We start from the raw sequence: 16,346 nt of genomic DNA on the forward strand, positions 1-16,346 counted from the left end.
ACCGCCTTGGAAATAGGTTTTTGGTTCTTACAAAGCTAAAGGCATACTGGCCATCAGAGCCAGATATTAAAATTCTTTACATTTACCTCAAATAAATGAAATACTTGTCCACACAAATATTTGTGTATTAGTGTGTATATCAGCCTTTTTTTGTAATGGTCAAAAACACCGTAAAATCTAAATGTCTCTTTGCAGGTGACTAGACAGATTCTTCTATTTCATGCAATAGAATACTTTGTTACACAAAGGAACAAACTAATGATGTGTACAAAAATGTGGATGAATCTCAAAAATGTTATGCTGAGTGAAAGAAACAAGAAAAAAGAGGTACATTGTATATGATTCCATTTATATAATTGCATTCTAGAAAATGCAAACTAATGTACAGTGACAGACATCAGATCAGGGGTTTCTTGATAGAATAGATGAAAGCAACAATGGATTACAGAGGGCACAGGAAACCTTTTGAAAGTGATGGAAATATTTGTTATTTATGATTGTGATGATGGTTTTATGGCTACATATACAGCCTATTGTATATACAACTTATTGTATGGCATCTATTCCTCACAGTCAAAAAAAATGAGAAAGGCTTTAAAAAAACACATTCCCTACTCTATTGTCAATCATGTCTAATGCTGCAAGTGACATACTGTCCAATCAATACAATAGTTTGAAAAGTATTTTAACCCATTCTATTTTTTAGTGAAATATTAAGAGGAAGCCATACACATACACCAGATTAAAATGAAGTTGTTCTGCTTTAGTGAGGTTGAATGTTCTGCCCCCTACTTTCCATCATGTCCTAGTTAGCTCTCCCACGGAACCTGGGCTAAATGAACATGTAAATGAACATCTGACTCCATGTTTTATTCTGAGTTGTAACTTTGCATGTCTGATTATGCCAATAAATGACCATAGCAACCTCAACTATGACAGTAAATCTCGATTGACTTGGATAAGTCACTTCATTTCTCTGGATCTCAATCTACCCTTTAAAAAAAATCAGAGTGATGAACCATATTACTTATAGTTACTTACTTGACCAATATTAGCTCTAAATAATGAAAGTATATATTTTTAAAAGTCTATGTTGAAAAACCTCTCAGGGCTCAGAGTGGGAAGTAGGAACCAATCTAGATATTGTAAACAGGAAGGATTTTAACATAGGGAATTAAATTCTGAGAAAACCTTTGGAGGACAGAGGTAGAAATGGTCAGGGAAGATGCTGATACTACTTAGAAATCTAAGAAGTAAAAGAAATCTCAGCTAATTTCTGTCAATTATATCAGGCACTAGGACCATTGATGTAAGCAGTTTATAGGAGAATATATATGCAAGTCACTGACAAAATATCACACTTGCCTTGTCTAGCATCAACTGCTTCCAGAACAAAAATGGCTTCTCTTTCTTTTGCACTTTCTAAATATCTTGCCAGTACCTCTCACTGGTAAAAACCTAAATTTGAATGGGCTGACAAAAAAGTTTGGGAAATGTGGATTTTTGCCTTGTAGTTGCTATGATACAGGACATGGCCTAGTATGGTAAAATGCTAACAGATAATCTAGTGCAGGCAGTATTTAATGGAATGAAGTACCAAAGTTTATTACTAGTAAAATACTAATGAACAATCACTAAGTATTTGTTCAATGAATGAGTATGTTCAATGTAGCTTGAAATTACGAGAGTAGACTTTATTGAAGAAACATTATCCAACCAAATCTTGAACTATATGTAAAGACCTTCATAAAAGAAAACCCAAGTCAGAAGCTCCATATATCAGTTAGATTTTGCTGCATAACAAACCATTCTGAAAAACTGCGCTGTAAACAACTATTGTTAATTTAGCTCAAAATTCTGTGGGTCAACAATTCTGTGATTCTGGGCTCAGTTGAGATTTTTTTTCTGGTCTCATCTGAGAATACTTATTCAGTTATGGTCAGTTGTCACATTGCTTAAGGATTGACTTGTAGCTCATGACTTCAGCTTATAATGACTCAGTTCTGCTGTATGTGGACTCTTGTACACCAGCACATTACACTGAGTTTTTGTTTTTGTTTTGTTTGTTTTGTTTTGGTAGCTTGCCAGGTTTCAGAGAGAGAAAAGAAGAAACATACAAAATAGTTTGATGCCTTGGCTAAGGGACTTATACCATATCAATTCCATGACCATCTATTGGTCAGAACAAGTCATAAGGCCAATTTAGGTTTAAAGAGTATAGAGAAATAGTAAAATTGTGGAGGATATTGGTATAGAAAGCCTGAATATGACTCCCCTCCCCCCCCACACACACTACTACAGTCTGTTAATGGATTCATCCAATATTCTAAGCTGTAGACAGAAATGTGATTGGTAGATTGGAGGATCCGAGAATGTTGGAGATTAGTTATGCGAACATAGTCCAATTCTGCAGTATTAGGTAGTATCAAGTTTATAGACTCCTGTGCTCACAACATTAAATATAACAGGAAGCAAAAATAATCTTCCTCAGTGGCCTTATTTTACATATGACATATATTTGACCCAGGAATATTAAGTGAATTTCTCAGGGTCTTAAATCCATCAGGTATATTCAAACTGGACTGAAACCCTACAGATAATGTCTATTAGCCCACTGTCTTGAACGCCAAGGGAACACTGTTTTGACTTCTCTGGAGTACAGAGTGGATTTCTAAGACATGGTATGTATGGGCATGTATTTGTATAGGGGTGTGTATGTACATGTGTGTATTTAGTACATACATACACACAGTTGAAAGAGGAGACATAAGAGTCATGCATAATTTTGCATAAGGCTACTGCCTAATTTTAATTTGGCTCACCTCCTAATTTCTTTTATACCCTGAGCCAAAGTTATTCCCACAGCTAATTCATACATATACAGTTTAGCACAGGCCATCTGCTTCTAAAACCTGTGGCTACACACAACACGTGTCCTGTAAGGTAACTAGGTTCTGATATTGTCCTAGAATAAATGCAGATTTTGCCTTCCTTTAGGAAAAGTAAAGAAATAAGTAATCATATTTTTTTCATACAGCTATTTCTTCTGGCTTATGAAAAACATGCAGAGGTACCCTTATGAAAACCTCATCAACGAGTTCTCCAGGATGCTTATTGATTTGGACTGAAGGATGTGGAATATCCAGTCTAAAAAAATGATAAAGTCTGACTTAGAGAAAAGTCCTAGTTATAGGAAATATTTAAGAAAAGTTTAATATTATTTTGGGGGATATTAAAATAATTAATAGTAGTCCATACAAGTTTGCTGTGTCAAATAGCTATGCTTTTCAGTCCCATTCAATCCCATTTTCAGGAGTTTTCAGTTTTGTGATCTTAGATAATTCATTTGACATCTCTGAAACCCAGTGATCTCAATTTTAAAAAGAAGGAGGTGAGTGATAATGGAAGATCCTCTGATTATTGTGATCATTACTAGTGATGGATGCATGTGAAAAATTTAGTGCACAGAGTAAATAATCAACAAATGCAAACCAATTTTATTATTATACTATAAAACTCATTGAAAATTTAGTAAAAGTTTGCCATTATAAATTAAGCCATTATAATTGCTATAATTCATGAATGTCTAAAGATAAGTAAGGTGAATGTTAGCAGAGATCATCAAGTCAAAATGCTGGTAAATAGGGAATGTGCTAGATATTATATCAGGGGCTTCACATACATTCTTTTATTGAGTCCTCTTCATTAACTCTGTTTTACAGTCAGGAAAACTGATGCTCAGAGAAGTTCGATAAATTGCCTATAGTCTTTGAATGAAGTAGGATTTGAATCCAGATATGGCTGACTTCAGAGCCTTTTATTTTAAAGAACTTTGGAGATTTATCGTATGTTTTCTTATCCCCAGATCACTTCCTGTTTTTCCCATCATATTTAATCTAGACAAGCACTGAGAACATGGGCCCTGGATCTAGACTACCATAGTTTGCTCCATTAAGTGTTGGGTTATAAAATGTCCAATAATAACATTTGCTGAGTTTCCCTTCTACAGTCACAGTGAAGTTTAAGAGGTTATAAACCTTAGGCTGATGCAATCTTTTCCTCAGAAAGAGGCCAGATATGGAAACTAGAGCTTGGACAATGCTGGAGAGTTAAATAATAATATCAAATGTCAGGGAAGGTCTAGAGACATAGAGAATGATGTTGGGGTCAGTTGCCTAAAGATCAGATTTCTCTGTGCCAGTCCATGAGTGATAGGTAAAGATATGGCCACTGGAATGTCCCAGCAATATGAGCAAGTTAGATCACATTGTTTTGAGGATGGGATTAGAGGGCCATAAATGCTACTTTTCAGAATTATTACTTTAGGAAGTCTTGCCTGTTTCACCTTACGGTAGGAGATGTGAAAGGCATAACTGATTTCTCCAATGTAGTCTTTCACAAGAGCATTTTTGTCTCCTGAGATTCAAAGACTGATGAAGTGATGAAATCCTGGATTTGACAAGACTAAACTTCACAGGTCATGGTAAATCTGTATCCATAGTCCCTAAATACAAGATGATACAAGTCCGTGTTCCTGTGGAAAGAGCAGAAGATTCAAATGAAGAAGACCAGTTTTAACACTTGGTTTATACCAATTCATTTTAACTCTTTAATTTCTGTTTACTCATCTATGAATCAAGGTTTAGAGCATTTTTTAGTATTAGAAAAGGAAGTAAGAATTCTGAAAATATTTATATTTTCTACATAAATCTCATGAGTTATTCATATGTATTCTTGTATGTTATATATTACTAGACAGAAGACTAAGGTTCGTACACAATAGTTCCAATACTTGAGTTCAGTTTGCAGAATATCAGAGAAAACTCTGCCTCCATGATCCATTTGATAGAACTATAATAAATGACAGCCACCTCCTTTCTAATGAGTCCGCACCTTTATTTTAGGGACCCTTTTCTAGGAGTATATGGTAATGTGAAACTACATTGTAACTCAAGACAGGAAACTAATAGTCATTTTCAAAACTTAATATTTAAATTTTTTGTCCAGTTCTGTTGAGATAGAAATGTTGAGAGATAACTGACATATAGCACTGTATAAGTTGAAGGTGTATACCATGATGATTTAATATACATATATATTGGGAAATGATCACCACAATAAGTTGAATCAATATCCATCACCTCAAATAGTTACAGTCTTTTTTCGTGTGATGACAACACTTAGGATCTACTCTTAGTAATTTTTGAACATACAATACTGTGTTGTTAGCTATAGTCACCACGTTGTACATGACATCCCCAGAACGTACTTATAACTGATAGTTTGTACCCTTTGACCACCTACACCCATTTCCTTCACTTCCACCCTCCACCTCTGGCAACCAATCTGTTATTTGTTTAATGTGGATTTTTTAATTTATATATATTTTAAATTTAAATATTAGGTAGCATATAGTGTAATAATGGTTTCAAAGTAGAACTTAGTGATTCATCACTTACATATAACACTTTGTGGTCATCCCAACAAGTGCCCTCCTTAATGCCCATCGCCCACCTAGCCCATCCCCCCACCCACCTCCCCTCCAGCAACCCTCAGGTTGTTCTCTGTATTTAAGAATCTCTTATGATGTGCCTCCTTCTCTATTTTTATCTCATTTTTCCTTCTGTTCCCCTATGTTCATCTGTTTTGTTTCTTAAATTCCACATATGAGTGAAATCATATATTTATCTCTCTCTGACTTATTTTGCTTAGCATAATACTGTTGTTGCAAATGGCAAGATTTTATTCTTTTTGATGGTCAGGTAATATTCCATTTGTGTGTGTGTGTGTGTGTGTGTGTGTGTGTGTGTGTGTGTGTGCGTGCGTGTCTTTATTTATTCATCAGTCAATGGACATTAGGGCTATTTCCATAATTTGACTATTATTTATAGTGCTGCTATAAACATTGAGGTGCATTTGCCCGTTCAAATCAGCTTTTTTGTTTCCTTTAGATCCAATTGCTGGATCATAGGTAACTCTATTTTTATTTTTTTGAGGAACCTCAATACTGTTTTCCAGAGTGCTGGCACCAGTTTGCATTCCCATGAACAGTGCAGAAGTATTGCCCTTTCTCCATTCTTACCAACATCTGTTGTTTCCTGAGTTGTTAATTTCAGTCATTCTGCTCCTGTGATGTACTTCATTGTGTGTATGTGTGTTTTATTTTTTATGTTTATTTATTGATTTTTAAGAAAAAAGAGAGAGTGTGAGTGGGGCAGGGACAGAGAGAGGTAGGGGCAGAAGATTTTAAGCAGGCTCTGCACTGACAGGAGAGAGCTTGATGTGGGGCTTGAACTCAATGAACTGTGAGATCATGACCTATGCCAAACGCAGAGGCTTAACCAACTGAGCCACGCAGGCACCCCTCATTGTGGTTTTGATTTGTATTTCCCTAATGATGAGTAATGTTGAGCATCTTTTCATGTGTTCTTTACCATCTGGATGTCTTCTTTGGAAAGTGTCTGTTCATGTCTTTTACCCATTTGTTCCCTAGATTGTTTATTTTTTGGATATTTAGTTTGATAAGTTCTTTATAGATTTTTTAATCTGATATGTCATTGCAAATATATTCAACCCTTCCACTGGTTGCCTATTGGTTTTGTTGATTGTTTCCTTTGCTGTGCAGAAGCTTTTTGTTTTGATGAGCCTCGAGTTCATTTTTGCTTTGGTTTCTCTTGTCTCCAGAAAAATGTCTAGTAAGAAGTTGCTGTGGCCAAGGTCAAAGAGGTTGTTGCCTCTTCTTCTAGTATTATGATGGTTTCCTGTCTCACATTTAGGTCTTTCATCCATTTTGAGGGTTTTTTTGTGTGTGGTATAGGAAAGTGGTCCAAGTTCATTCTTCTGCCTCTCACTGTCTAGTTTTCCCAATACCGTTCACTGAATATACATTTTTCCATTGAATATTCTTCCTGGCTCTATCAAAGATTAGTTGTCCTTACATTTCTGGATTAATTTCTGGGCTCTCTATTCCATCCATCAATCTATGTATCTGCTTTTGGGCCATACCATCTTAAGGATTACAAATTTGTAATACAGCTCGAAGTCCAGAATTGTGATGCTTCCAGCTTTGGTTTTTCTTTTTTTCAAAGTTATTTTAGCTATTTGAGGTTTTTTCTTGTTCCGTACAAATTTTAAAATTGTTTGTTCTAGCTCTGTGAAGAATGCTGGTGTTATTTTGATATTGACTGCATTGAATGTGTAGATTGCTTTGGGTAGTATTGATATTTTAACAATAATTGTCCTGATCCACAAGCATGGAATGTTTTTCCATTTCTTTGTGTCTTCAGTTTCTTTCAGAAGCTTTCTATAGTTTTCAGTATACACATATTTTACCTCTCTATTTATATGGTTTATTCCTAGATATTTTGTGGGGTTTGGTACAACTGTAAATAGGATCAATTCCTTGATTTCTCTCTGCTGCTTCATTATTTTTGTATAGAAATGCAACTGATTTTGGTATGTTGATTTTATATCCTACAATTTTGCTGAATTCATGTATCCATTCTAGCAGTTTTTTGGTGGATCTTTCAGGTTTTCCATGTAGAGTATCATGTCATCTATGAAGAATTGAGGTGTTTTTGTTTTTGTTTTATTCACATACAAGTGAGATCATGCAGTGTTTTTTCTCTGACTTATTTTACCTTGCAGACATTTAAAAATATTCCCCTCCTGACCATGCACCTCCCATCAGTCACTGACTCTGTGACTCTACAGTTCCCTCTCTCTCCTCTATCCTTTTTCTAGTTCTCTTGAACTTTCGTAGGAATCTTCAAACCTGTCTTTCCATTTCCGGTCTTACCACCTCTGCAAGAAGGGTAATCATGTAAAGATAGCATGAAAAATACAATGACCATGAGAGCCATGAAAACTCTTTTTTGATTCCTTACACAGCTTCTCTTAGCTTTTGAGATAAACTGCAAATTTCCTAGACAAGACAGCATTACAGAACCCTGTAGTGTGAGCCTTTCTTATTTTATCACGTTAACTCTCCTTCTTATAAAGTGTTTCAGCTTGAACTCTGTTCCATCTACTCCCCATACACCCCTGCCTTCCATATACTACTTTGCACATATTAAAAACAGAAAAAAAATGCTAGATGAAGAATGAATGGATATACATGTTTTGTAAAGTATAGTTTGTATTTCTTTTCATGGCAGATATTCTCTTCCCAGTTCCTTTGTCCTTGCCCCCCATGCTCATGGGTCCCAGAATAATTGCCACTTCTTGGAGTGACTTGCTGAAATCTAGACCCCTTGATGAACCACTGATCTCTCCTCTTAAGTCTTCCTGTACTTTTCTTATAATGTTCAGTACTACTTTGTACATGTTAGAAACAGAAAAAAATGCCAAATGATAAATGAATGTACCTGTGAATTGAATGTTTTTACACCATAGTTTGTGGGGTTTTTTCATGACAGAGATGAACCAACCCTCCCAGAGCATCCTTTCTTCTATCTCTAGAAAATGCCCTTACTCTAAAAAATTTTAAGAATAAATGAATTTATCTGAACTAGACTGAACAGACTTCATTAGTTCAATTCCCTCCAATCAGTGAGTCATGGGATATGCTCAAATAGAGTTCAAAATGACATTTTTGCTTCTGGTGGCCAAGTTGAGAGGGAAAAGGCTCTGGTCCCTCTGTAATAAGCAAAATAGAGTCCTACATTTGAAATGAGGCCCATCATTCAGCCTCCCTGACCTCACTTTTTACCTCTGGCCTCTTAGGTTTGAGGCCTGAAAAGATCTGGCTGCTGAGAAAGATGTAAGGCTCTGAGTTAATTTATAGGATTGTAGACAGCTAGAGAGTTGGTTTAATTGAAAGATATAATTACCAGGTGTTGAAGGCGAAGGGGTTCATTAATTTCACAGACACTCTGTTGACTGAACTGTCCTCATTTTAATTTTTCACGACACATCAAGGAGGCGGACACCTGTGGGTCATGAGCGCAGACCAATTCTGGGCTTGCAGGCACTTAAAATTCTACCCCAGGGGCAAGCAGTCTTTCAGAAGTAGAAGTCCAAGTTGTTTTCTGCCGTTTAAAACTCCTCTTTCTAAAACTCTGAATAGATCCTTCATTGCCCCCTTGGGCTCTGCAAAACTCATCATAACCTGGCTTTTGTTTACTTCTCCTCCCTCAGTTTTCAGTACACTCCCCCATCCCTGTTCTGTCTGCATCAGATATTTCAAATAGATAATAATACAAATAATAATTATTATTAGAATCATCTTTCATTATTACTATTGCTATTAATATTTACTACACATTTGTTTTGTATAAATCACTGCTTAAGCATTCATTTACATTCGTTCATGAGGTTCTCCTGATGACCCATGGCAGATACTGTTCCCATTTTAAAGACAGGAGGGAGCCATACAGTTACTTGCCCAAATCAAGGAGCTTGATCAAAGCAAGATCTAGGTTAGACAACAAGTCTGTCTGACTTCAAAAATCTCTTTTAAAAATACATTTTTGTTTGTTGAATCCTACCTTCTCCCACCTTCATCTGTGTTTTCTTTGAGGGTGAATAGTATGTCTCGATAACTGGTGTAGCCCCAACAAATAGCAGGGTGCTGAGCATTTAGAAGGCTCTCAGGAAATCTAACGAATGAAAGAATGGACAAATGAACTTTTCTATTCCCACTCAATGATAGGAGCAGTGGCATATGGAAAGGAAAGGTTGGGTGTGCCATTGTAATTGCCCAGGTGAAGATGAATATGACAGCACCTCCTGAAGAAAGTGGCTCTAAGGTCAGGGTCCTTACTCTGAAGTCTTCAGAGATGCCCAGAGAGTCTTATTTGAGGAGAAGTTGAGCAACAGGATGGAAAGAGCCTTGCACATCACCTTATTCCTCTTGACCATACAAAACAGATATCCTCCGCTCTGATAGTATACTTTTGAAACATGGTCATACCAGTAGCTGTGAGTGTCATAAGATCATCTCATATTCATAGAATTATGAGGTCTTATTTTTTCCCCACATGGACTGCAATCTAGAACACTCAGAATAAAGGTGAAGGGCAGTAGTATAAATGAAAATAATGATAACAGCAGGGCGCCTGGGTGGCTCAGTTAAGTATCTAACTCTTGGTTTGGGCTCAGGTCATGATCGCAGGGTTCATGGGATTGAGCTCTGAATCAGCCTCAGTACTGACAGTATGGAGCCTGCTTGGGATTCTCTCTCTCCCTCTTTGTCCCTCTGCTGCTTGCATGCTCTCTCTCTCTCTTTCAAAATAATAAGTAAACATTTTAAGGCAAATAATAATAACATCAGTTAATTATTAAATATTTACTATATGTCTTGTGCTATTTAAACATTACTTCTGGTATCTGACAACAGTACTATGAAGTACCAATTAAGATCAGCTCCATTTGACAGAGAAATAAACCAAGAACTAAATTTCCTAGGGTTAATTATTAACTGAGAAAGGATGGATTCCATTTAGATCTTTCTAACTGCAAAACCCTTTCATATTTTTTCAATAAATATCTTACTATTTCAGCATCTTAATTTTTAAATATATTTTAAGCATGGCCATTGACTAAAAGTGTATTTGACATAGAGAATAAAAGTGTATAGCCAAAATTGGGAGTTATTTTAATAGGAAAATAAACAGATCTTGAATTTGAATATCCCTGATGTCCCTGGCCCAAATTATCCACATACCCCAGACCATAGTAGAGGCTGACAGTTCAATTAACTATATATTGGGGAAAATAGCATTGATTAAGTAGGAATCTTAGGAAATGGTTAATTACATTTCCTGGATAACTGAAGACATTTTGTGTTTCAGCCCATCTTAATGAAAATCTAAATATATCAGACCCTTTGCAGAGAGCAGATCACAATGCATTTATTTCTGTGTCCTTGAAGCTTACTTAATCAGGCTTTGTAGAATATACACACTGTCTTCTTCAGTGTCTCTGCAATTATTGTAGTGCTTAGTAATGATTTCTAATTCTTGAGAAGAGATTGTTTCCTAATGTTTGTAATAAGGTTATGCTATGACATCAGAACACTTGAAACTGTATATCATATCAGAGAATCTGTATTTAATGACTGAAAATTCATAGATCTTCAGTTTCATTTTTCTGAGTCTCATAGATGTCTTCCTTTGAACTTTGAACCCTCAGTTAAGTCAGGTAAAAAAATCCTAATCCCTGGAGTTGATTTTAAAAATAGATTCTCGGGGTACCTGGGTGGCTCAGTTGGTTGATCATCTGACTTTGGCTCAGGTCATGATCTCATGGTTGTCAGTTCAAGCCCATCGGGCTCTGTGCTGTCAGTGCAGAGCCTGCTTTGGATCCTCTGTCTCACTCTCTCTCTGCCCCTCTCCCACTCGTGTGTGTGTGTGTGTGTGTGTGTGTGTGTGTGTGTGCATGTGTTTGCATGCACACACACATACTCTCAAAATAAAGCAAATGTTAAAAAAGAAATGAATAAAAATAGATTCTAGGTATTTGTATACTTATTCTATTTTATTGATTTCTGGTTGCTATTTTTATTTTTACTTTCAACTTTGCAGGATATTTATACAGCACATTTATTCCTATGGTTATAACCCAATACCCGACATCCCACGAATAAGTATGTACAAATGTGACAACATTGATACTGGGGCCCAGATCCCAATTATTCTGAGTCTTGCCATATTCCTCCGGTTCCTCCATTACCAGAGTAGTGATTTTTTGCATGGGGTCAGGAGAAAGTCTACTAATTCTTCATTCTCTTCAATGTGTCTTCTTGCTGTCCCTGCTTCTTTAGGTGTGGTTATCCAAACCTGGTAATTACCTAAGCACACAGAGCAATCAGGCTGCACATTGGTCCACTGTGCCTATCTGGGGATAGGACCAGCCCATAATTCAAAATTTATCAGATAGGCTTCAAAGCATAATTGCTTTATCCCAGAGTCTTAGAAGTTTTGCTTGAGTGCCATTCCCTCTTCTTTCCACCCTTTCCTCAGGATCTTAAATCTAATTCCTTCACAAGGTGGAAAGAATATATATCATTTCTATTGTCCCATCTCCCAGAAGTTTCTGGGGTGTGGTTGGGTGGGGAGAAATCAAGCACAACAAATCCTCCCTTGTTCACTACTTCTTTGTAGTTCCCTTGTCACTACTTCTCCAGGTACAGATGATGAGACAGTTTGAATAGCATGGTCTTCGTTAGGAATTAACACCTGTAAAAGAGAGAAGCAGAACTGGGTGAAGGAAGAGGGTAAGCTGCAATACAGGCTCAGCAAAGCCTCTATCAGATGATAGAAAGCTCTGGTGAGCATTGGACATGAGAATTCAACATTGGGCTGAAACGGTCAGGCCTTTACACCCCTGAGTCAGACATATGTGAACTGACCTCAGAAGGATATGACTTCAGTGAGGTGGTTCTCTGCAGTTCAACCAACTCTGAGGAAGATACAGTTGGAAGATGTTTGCTGACCACTCTTCCTACAATATGGCAGCCACTCCTTTCTTGCAGGAGGCTCTGGCCTTTGTCTATCATGGCTTCCAAGCAAAATAACTTCATACAAATGTTTAATGGAAATAAATACAAGGACATTTGGATGATGTCTATCTCTTCTCTCAGAAGCATTTGAGCCCTTGCACCCTAGGAGCTTTTGCCCTTATATTGGATTTAAGTATGCAAAAATTTGAATATATGTCTGTGAAGAACATGAAGCATGTACAACATTCTTAATATGTACATCAAGTGAACGGTTTCAGTCTTTCTCAGTGACTACCCTGGAAATGTGAATGTTCATGCTTCGCTCAGACACAGGGTGGAGCCAGAAAGGAGTTGCCACTTACCAAGCTTGAGTTAGATGCACAGAGATCAAGATCAGAATTTAAGAAGGTACACAACCTTCCAAGATGGAGACTCATTACTTAAAAACAAAGTAAGGCCAGAAAAGTAAATTTTGACAGGAAGGAAATAGCCTGGAATCCTTTGGCATTGAAATTGACTTTCTACTTCATTTTCATTAGAAATATTGGTATCGGGTTTTTTTTTAACATTTTTGTGAATATATTATGTAAAAGGCACTGTATTGAATCTACTCTACATATTATCATATTAATCCTTAAAGTAAACATATGATTTAGAGTTATTCTATTGTAAAAATGCTGAAATTGATTCTTGTTCATATTAAGAATTTGCCCTAAGTCAAAAGTGGGGTCTTTCTTCTCAGCCTTGTTCTACGGTACCCAGAGGGTACAATGAAGACCAATAATTGTGAGTCACAGAGAACAAATTTGGGTTAAATACAAGAAACATTATAATGATAAGAATTGTCCAAATACAGAGTTGGCTGCCCTGGTGGAGATCTCTCCATTACTGGAAGGGTTCCAGTAAAGACTAGGTGGCCATCTGTCATGCTCATTGCAGAGGCAAATCTGACTGGCTAGGAGGTTGAACTTAATGATTTTACAATGCTTTTTCCAATCCTGAGGCTCTAATTTTAAATCCCTGGTAACTCCTGCAATTTCCATTCCAATTTTGTTTCTGAGTCTTTATACAGCTGACTTGCTTCTCCAATATTTAGACTTTCTCTTGATTTAGAGTGAACATTTCCAGTTAAGAATGGAATTTAGATAATTTATACTTTAATATAATTCTTATTGGAAAAAGATAGATGCTCAACTATATACTATGCTAGCATAACCAAGATAAAGCTAGGCTATTCTAGGGCTTGCCTCAGCACAGTGTCAAATTTAGAAGAAACTCTAATTTCATATGAACAAATATTTGAAAATTGAATAGGCTTTTTAAATCTTTAATAAAATTTCTTTTAAAAAAAATAGATGCCAAGCACAATACTCAGAGAAAAAGAAACTCCTTAAAAGTAATTTTTCTCAATCTATTTTTCTTATACTTAAATGAGTAGCAAATGGCCCTAAATGCTTCCTCTTTTCAAAAGCCCCAATCTCTTCAAAATCTAACACATGTTGGATTTATCACTTTATCTTAAGAGTACTCTCTGCCCTTTCTTGTTTAAAACAAGTGTTCTCTCCTTTGTCTTCAATTCTTCATTTTACTCATTAACACTAAAAATCAGTTTCTGAGAAGGTAAGAAAGAAGAGAGCCTTGAATATTCACATTTTATAATAAAACTTCAGTGACTTATTTAAGAACCACCACAAAGAAGGGAAGATGTCTATTTGCACCATGCATTGGCCTTTCTCATCAACAGCCTGGACACCCTCTTCCTTCTCTTCTGTCTTACAGGAATCATCTAAGAGCTGAGCACTGACTGTACCCATTAAGGTTATGTCTAACAAATTTGAATATGAGTAACTTAGACAAGTCCAGAGTAGGAACCATGTTGGTTATCAGGTTCAGACACCTCCGAATCCTGGTTGTATTTCTCCTAAGAGGGAAGGAAAATGAATTGTTTATCCAGTTTGTTGCCCCACAGTTACTTGATGTTTCTCTTAATCTTCAATTTGTCCCTGACATTCTCCCTTCCACTCATGGATCTACAGTATGCCAGGGAACATTTTCCACTGGAGCCTACTTTCTCATGGTGGAAATGATTTAGGAGATGCAGCCCCTGGCTGTCTCTAAAACATCAGTTGATGGAGTGGAAACCACTCATCTCTGCCTACCCCAATCACATTTTGGGGTACCCAAATTCAGGAGTCTATCGTATCTCTTGATTCTCATGCATTATCTAGAGTTCTGCTATTTTATTTCTTCCCAGGGAGACATCATGCTCCCTCTTTTTTTTCCTCCCCTTCCCCCCAACCTTCCTTTAATTAGCTTTACTAATAGCAAGAATTCAGACATCTCATATAGGTGGCTAAATCTGAAATAGTTTTGTAACTCTTGGCTATAAATTGCTACTGCACTGACCTGATGTAGGAATGTCTGATCCTCCGAGCTACCTTCTACCACTTACTGCCCAATTATCAGCTGTAGAAGTCCCTCAAGTCTGGAAGAAAATGCAGCTCATAAATCCCTTTCCTGCCCATATACAGCTATCAACTAGACACAAACATTCAAGCTTCTCTTCACTTTTTCTGGGAGATTTGGGCAGCCCACACCAAAATAGATTGCATAAAATGCATAAATAAATTCTAATCCTGGACCCTGTAGACTTACTTAATTGCCAGTACTTCTTCTTTCTCTACCTCTTGGTTCACTGCAAGTTTTACCCACAACTCAATATTTCCTTTGTGTTTTCTTCTCACATTGTTATTATAGTTACCTGTGCACATTGTCATGTTTCTTGGAGTAAAAGAAGGGTCATGCACTTTAATATGTAAAGATCATAACTTTTTAAAAAATCACATAATTAAAGGCTGATCCTGACACATGGCATCAGGTCTTTCTGTTTAACATCTAAGGTCATGTGTTGCTTTTGGCCCTATCAAAGACACCATTTATAACTCACAGAGCCTACTGTGAAATTATGAAATTTTTGATGAATTATTTTTTAATTTGAATGAGTCATATAGTGTTAAATATGCTTAAAGTGATACATTGATATTTTATATAATGGTGTTTTTAATTTGCAAAATCCAAATTCACATAAAATGCTATCACACTGTAGCCTGTAATATCAGTTCCAAAGATGCTTGAGGAAATACCCCAGAGCTTGAGCTTAATTCTCAGGAATTTTATCTTAAAAGTTTGGCCCAGGACAAAGCCTTGAATCAGTCCATTATGCTTGCCAGTGACCACCTGTCCCTTTTGAGAAAGGTCTATTTCCATAGAAGCCAGGTCGAAACAATAAATATATCTAAGCTAAAATTCACTGTGGTAGCCATGGAAATTCATGGCTCCTGCTGTGGTGAACCTGGTTGACAGATGGCCCCAGTTACTGACCCACCAGATCTGTCACCTCTGAGACCATACTTGCAGTGGTATGCTCCCAGCCAATACTGAGCCAATAAAGGTACTAATGCCAGCTCATTCCTGTGGGGATGCAAGACTCTTCTAATGAGTGATTTTGACCCTTCTTAAAGCCTTTTAAAACAAATGCAGTCTGAGGCTGTTATTACCCAGTCCTCCTTCCTTCCTGTCCTCCTTCCCTAGAGTCAGATCTGCATCCCAATCTGAAGGTTCTCCCTGTCATCTCCTGATTGCTCCCCATTATGCTTTATAGGTATTTCTACCCCAATAAATGTCTTGCACATCTAATCCTGTCTTTGCATCCACTGCTCCACAATAATCTTTAATCAGTTTAATGAACATCTACTTTTATATGTCCAGATATTTTGGCTAAATACTACAATTCTGACCTCACGGTGGCATCCATGGTATTTCTCTAGCAATGAGGAGGCATTCCTAGGTCCACTATTGCTCATGTTGGATCAATATCTATCCCATATGTCATTGGTCCATTAAA

The sequence above is a fragment of the Suricata suricatta genome, chromosome 13 (assembly GCF_006229205.1).
Source record: "Suricata suricatta isolate VVHF042 chromosome 13, meerkat_22Aug2017_6uvM2_HiC, whole genome shotgun sequence".
NCBI lineage: Eukaryota > Metazoa > Chordata > Mammalia > Carnivora > Herpestidae > Suricata > Suricata suricatta.